The sequence below is a fragment of the Octopus bimaculoides genome, chromosome 6, assembly GCF_001194135.2.
Source record: "Octopus bimaculoides isolate UCB-OBI-ISO-001 chromosome 6, ASM119413v2, whole genome shotgun sequence".
In the NCBI taxonomy this organism is placed as follows: Eukaryota; Metazoa; Mollusca; class Cephalopoda; order Octopoda; family Octopodidae; genus Octopus; species Octopus bimaculoides.
This window is the reverse complement of record NC_068986.1, coordinates 56,173,031-56,180,471: the sequence shown is the minus strand read 5'-3', so window position 1 is coordinate 56,180,471 and position 7,441 is coordinate 56,173,031.

Sequence of the window (7,441 nt, the reverse complement as noted above, 5' to 3'; positions counted from 1 at the left end):
TTGTTTTATTCCGTTTGAATACACATTTCAGCGGTACCTTACTTTCTGAGTATTTTCCCATTATATACCATTTTGGCTATTTGTGAAAGTACCCCCCCCCCCCCAAAAAAACCGCGTATCTAGGGAATCCGTAGTCCGGTTTACACGAAACTTGTTTTATTCCGTTTGAATACACATTTCAGCGGTACCTTACTTTCTGAGTATTTTCCCATTCTGCGCCGGTTTGGCTGTATTAAATTACAGACAAGTATGCATGCAAGCAAGCAAGCAATCACAGAGTTTTGTTAGTATATAGATGTACTATTACGTGATAGAAAATTCAACAAAAAAGTACTCCTTCTAGTGAGAGATAAATATTATTATTTATTTAAAGGGCACAATACGTGTATTTAAACACTACTAATAGATTCATATGTTGAGAAATAATCAAACATATTCTTCAGGCGCAAACCACCTATAACGAACTAAAAAAATGGAATAATAGCAAAAATGCGAAAACACTAAGAGGGGAGCATATAGAAAATGCAGAAAGTATTAAAAAAAAACAAAAAAAAAACGGAAAACGAAAATACAAAAACTAAAATATAAGAAATAAAAAGTAAAAACGTAAAAGAGCTGTCCTCCTTAGATCTTAATTGACAAAGCTGGAAAGATATCAAGTTAGTCAGGAATAGGCGGAATTTTCCAATTCTTCAAAATATATTTATGCATATGTTTGCAACTAATGAAAATTTCTGACCTAGGGTTCAATAAAGAGTTAGAAATCTTAGATCTAAACAGGACCTGCGCTCTTTCAGCTAAACAAAGCTGACATTTATTCGATCCATTTGCATTCGCGAAAGATGCCCCCTATTATAACAATGCCCTAGCCAATAGTGGTTTCAAAGATAAATTAATATATAATCCCTCTAATAATAATAAAAATATTAATTATTGATCTAGTGGCATCAAAGATAAAGTAACACATAACCCTTCTAGTATTAATCAGAATAATACTAAGAAGAAACCTAAAAATAGGACAAGGAAGATCTTTTTGGTTCGCCCCTCCTTTTTATAAAAACTAACATAGGTAAAAGATTCCTATCTCTCCTAGACAAATACTTTCCAGCAACTCACAGATACAGGAAAATATTTAATAGGCGTTCTGTGAATAAATTATCAGATAGCTGCTGCCCCATTATGAAGAGTAGTCAATACAAAGAGCCTAAATCCAATTGCAACTGTCGCGACCCAGGATCTTGTCTATTTGACAAACGATATATGATTAAATCTATCATATATGAGGTAGAAGTTATTGCAACCCTAGATAATAATACAACTGATAAGAAAACCTATATTGGATTGTGTGAAGGTGAATTTTAAAATTGCTATGTCAATCACATAGCCTCCTTCCGACATAGGGACAAAAATAAAGCTACTAAGTTGGCTAGCTATGTATGGAGTTTGAAAGATAACGAAACACATGTGATTAAATGAGAAATTCAGAAATCCTTACCTTATGCAAATGGGTCGAATAAATGTAGGCTTTATTTAGTTGAAAGAGCGCAGATCCTCTTCAGATCTAAGATCCCTAACATTTTATTGAACTCTAGGTCTCTCTCTCTCTCTCTCTCTCTCTCTCTCTCTCTCTCTCTCTCTCTCTCTCTCTCTCTCTCTCTCTCTCTCTCTCTCTCTATATATATATATATATATATATATGTATATATTAGAAAAGAAAGGGAGTATTTCCGCGCAGGAAAAAATATAGGAGAATTTGTTGTTGAAAATGCACCTGAATTTGAAAAAACTTGTAATTGTTTTTAAATAAATTTATTTACACACATCCCAAACTAGTCTCAACAATTTTTTGTTTATCAATGGTACAAACAAATGAAATTTTTTTTTAAATGTTTTTTAAAATTTAAAATTGCGAAATCGAAAATATGTTTCAATGATTAAATATTCACAAAATTCAATAATATCAAAAATGATCGGTGAAGAATATAAAAATGTGTATCAACATTTTTAAATGATTAAATGTTCACAAAATTCAATAATATCAGAAATGATCGGCGAAGGATATTAAAAATGTGGATTACCAAAAGCTCGGTCACATTGAGTTTGGAGAGAGAAAAAAAAAAAGAAAGAAATTAAAGGGAAAGGGTTTTGTTACAGTTTCTGTCATCTTGGGTTCTTTTTTCCTTCGCGTGCAGGGTTTTTTTTGCTTGTAACAGAGTGTTTTGGAATCAGTGTATTTAGAAGTTTTTTTTTTGTAAACGGATATAATTTTTGATTCGTTAAATTTCTGATGACGTCTTATTCTTTCTGGTAATCAAGTTTGGCGTTCCCTGTAGGGAATTGTCATCTATCGTTCCAGTTGGTTGATTCTCTTAAAGGGTTAGTTTGTTTTTATTTGCTGAAGGTCCGGATCTGATCGGAGGTAAAATTTCCTTGGTCTAAAGCAATGTTTCCCAACTTATTTTCCGCCAGGCCCCACTATAACTTTCCAAAAAATGTATGCCCCAACCGGTGATTGGAAAAAAAGTATAGGTATAGTATTTGCTGTGAAAAAACGATTTTCACAATTCCATGTCCCACTAAAAACAAAGAAAAGAATTTTTGATCCAACGCCCCACCACAATTTTCCCAGGTCCCATCTCACTCGTCTATATGAATTCGGAAGTACTGGTTTTTGGATATGAGCTGTTCGATGGCGCTTGGTCGAATACATATATTAATTATTAGTACTCTCAAATTTATAATTGAAATACTATACTGAAGACGGAAATAAGTGAGTAAAAAATGATATTTTACATCTCTTTAATCCAGAAACGCGTATATAGTTGATCAAAGCCGGGTGGATTCGTTATATTTTCTCTTTGCCTGCGTGAGTTGGGAGTATTGCTGTCCGGGAGATATCTTATGGTAGTGGAATAGTATTTAACTGCTATTTCTAAATTTCGGTATGTGGTGAAGCAATTTTGCTGAACCCTAATTATAATTATGCTTATAATTATAATTTTTTTGTATATATATATATATATATATATGAAACTATCTATCTATCTATCTATCTATCTATCTATCTATCTATCTATCTATCTATATATATATATATATATATATATATATATATATGCATATGCATATATATCTTTTGTCTTTTTCAGTCATTGGACTGCGGCCATGCTGGGGCACTATCTTGAAGGTTTTAGTCGAACAAATTGACCTCAGAATGTAATATTTTAAGATTGGCACTTATTCTATCTCTTTGGCCGCTAAGTTATGGGAACAAACCAACACCTGTTGGAGCCACAAAAATAAACACACGCACACACACACAAATACACACACACACACACAAACACACACAAATATATCTGCATGCATGTATGTATGTATGTATGTATGTATGTATGTATGTATGTATGTATGTATGTATGTATTTATGCATAGGACGGAGTTTCAGTTTCCGTCTACCAAATCCTTTCACACTTGCCCAAGTTGCCACGCAGAGGGAACGAACCTGAAATCGTGTGGTTGTGAAATAGACTTCTGAACACACAGCCACATCTATCTATCTATCTATCTATCTATCTATCTATCTATCTATCTATCTATCTATCTATCTATCTATCTATCTATTTATCTATCTGTCTATCTATCTATCTATCTATCTATCTATCTATCTATCTATCTATCTATCTATCTATCTATCTGTCTGTCTGTCTGTCTGTCTGTCTGTCTGTCTGCCTGCTTGCCTGTCTGTCTGTCTGTCTGTCTGGCTGGCTGGCTGTCTATCTATCTATCTATCTGTCTATGTATCTACGAGACAAGAACGCATTGATTCATAGCGCATCACTATAGAGGCGAATGACCTTAGAACAAACAAATATTTTAATCTATTTTAATGTATAATATATATCATCAGAAGTAAGAAATGAATCCCTTCTGACCCCGGATGAAAAACAACATTCGTTAGTTGCAAGTTACAGCTTTTTAAATAAATTAAAAAATACATTTTCATCGCATTGAGATCTTATTGAACTGTAGTCTTCATTATTTTTCATTCGAGAATGACAATGTATGTATGTATGTATGTATGTATGTATGTATGTATGTATGTATGTATGAGTGTATGTATGTGTGTATGTCTGTATGTTCGTACGCTTGTATGTATGAATCTCTGTATATGTACATATACTTACACATATACATTTATATACATATATATGTGTGTATGTGGAGATATATGTATACACAAATGAATATCCATACTTATGTATGTGCATAAATATGTACACACTCACACATACACACACACGCTCACTTACCTATACATACGCTTATATATATACATTATATACATCTCTATATATCTATCTATTTATCTGTCTGTCTGCCTGTCTGTCTGTCTGACTGTCTGTCTGTCTATCCATTTATCTCTCTCTATGTATAATATACACATACACACATACATGCATACATATATATTCAGTGACACATATAGATGAACGCACATGCACACAAACAGTCGTGTGCACACTGAAACATGTATGTATACAAATATCAGTGAGTGTGTTTGTGTGTGTGTGTGTGTGTGTGTGCGCGCGCGCGCGTCTGAGTATAACCGGGGAAGGGAAGGATGTGAATAATTACTAATATTTACTAATCATTTCCGAATAATATATGTTTTTGTTAACAACTCAAGTAAAAAAAAGAATTATATCTGAATTTATTGAATTCAACACTAAATAATATATAGTCATATGTGTCTGTGTATGAATGTGTGTGAGCGTGTATATATATATATATATATATATATAATAAAGTAAAGTTGTGGAATACCGTACGAGTGGAAATATATATGAAAGAAGGTTTGAAAATGCACTTATTTTAAAAATATTTATTTACTTAACCGGTTTCACTTTTTTAGAAAAAGATTATCAAAAGTCTTTGAGAATAATAAAAAATGTTAAAAAACAGTTTGAGTATTAAAATGCATATATACATTCTTTGATGATAAAATATATTTAAAGTATAAAGCTTTGTATGAACTTTGTAGTGTTACATACTGATTATCCCACATTCTCTGATAATAAGATGAAAATGTTAAAAACAGTGTATGAAAATACGTATATGGAAAAATACATATACATATTCTTTGATAATCGAATAAAGTTGAGGAGGAACTGACCTGGCTTTTTTCTCTTGTGTATATTGAGGGGTCCCTCAATATATATGCATATATATATATGTAAACACGCGCAGGAAATTATCTAAATGATAAATAAGTTTAAAAAATGTGACGAAGTAATTTAATGCCCAAAGAAATATTGAAATTATTTCGAAATAACTAAATAAATATAAATATAATTTTTAAAAAATGACTAAATAATATAAATTTATCGAGAAACAATTATATTTTGACAACTACAAAATTATGTTAAACTAATCTGAACCAGATGTTGTTACATAAACACGCATGCACGTGGACACATGTGCACACGTAATCATACTGAAAATTGTACAATATCTGATTCGAATAAACCATCCTTTTCCATCCTTTCTAGTATTTTTTAAAAATGTCTTCTCCTGTTGCTTACGAATGTAATGAGTCTGTCTGTCTGTCTGTCTGTCTGTCTGTCTGCATGTATGCAAGTATGCATGCATGTATGTATGTATGTATGTATGTATGTATGAATGTATGTATATATTTATGTGTTTGAGGGTTTCTGTGCTTGTATGACTCTTTCCCCACTCTCTCTCTCTATATATTAATACATACATACATATATTATGCACGTGGAGGTGGACGTGTGCGAAGTTCTATAGCTATATGCATATATATATGTGTGTGTGTGTATATATGTATATATATTCATATAGTAAATACATAATACATGTGTATGTATGTGTACACGTGTGTATGTGTATATACACATATTTACATGAATATGCATGTATACATGTATATGTATATAAATGTACATATGCACATGCATATGAATATGGATACGTGTGTGTGGGCACAGGCACATATACATATATTCTGGCATCTGACGCGATGGACACATCTTTCTAGTTCACGAAACCTTAAGTAATGTAGAGCAAAGTCTCTCTCTCTCTCTCTATATATATATATATAAATGTATGTGTATTTTTTCAACGTGTACAAATAATACGGAAAAAAATAGTTACCAGAGTAGCAAAAATTCACATAAGTGCCAAGGATGTAACACTCTACTTATAAAGGTAGAAATTCCAGGGTTTAGTGAAATGTTTTTGTATTACATAGATAAATAAATAAATGGAGTTAAATGCAAGTGTTATTCAAATCTTTATACTTCCGAAATATGTCCTAGAAGTAATAAAATGATGTAAAACAATACAATCTTCTCATCAGGGAAAAAAAAAGAAACAAAACGCATCAATAAGACGTTTAAACCGAACGTGATAACTGCTTATATGATGAAGGGAACGTTGGTAAGTTATTTTAAAAAAAACAACCGTTAATAGATATAACGTCAAAGGCAATTTCTAGAAAGAGAAGGAAGGAGAAAAAAGAAATTAGCAGATAACTAAAGGTATGTTTTTGCCAATGTTTGCAACGATAAACGCGTTCTTTAGACCTCTTGTAAACACGTTTAAAGAATGTAAGAAGAAAGTTAAAGGTCGAATATTATAGACTGTTGAAATTACTTATAGGAACTAAAGGTATGTTTTTGCCATTGTTTTCAACGATAAACGCGTTCTTTAAACGTGTTTACAAGAGGTCTAAAGAACGCGTTTATCGTTGCAAACATTAAAGAACGCGTTTATCGTTGCAAACATTGGCAAAAACATACCTTTAGTTCCTATAAGTAATTTCTGCCAGTCTATAAAATCCTTTAACTTTCTTCTTACATTTCATTTCTTCCACGCCTTTTATCTTTATTCCTATTCACCTATCGGACTATGCTTCTCCACTCTTAGTTATCTGCTAATTTCTTTTTTCCTCTTCCTTCTCTTTCTATAAATTGCCTTTGACTTTATATCTATTAACGGTTTTTGAAAAAAATATCTTACTGTTGAAATTACTTATAGGAACTAAAGGTATGTTTTTGCCATTGTTTTCAACATATCCATTTCCACGCTTTTAAACTTTATTCCTATTCACCTATCGGACTATGCTTCTCCACAGTAATTTCATATATGCAGTAATCACATTTGGTTAAAACGTCTTATTGATGCGTTTTGTTTCTCTTTTCTCCCTGATGAGAAGATGGCATTGTTTTATATAATTTTGTTTCTTCTGGAATAATACCAATGTTTTCTTCGAAACATATGTCGGAAGTATAAAGATTTGAATAACACCTGCATTTAAATCTATCTATCTATCTATCTATCTATCTATCTATCTATCTATCTATCTATCTATCTATCTGTATGTACGTATATATATATATATATATATATATAT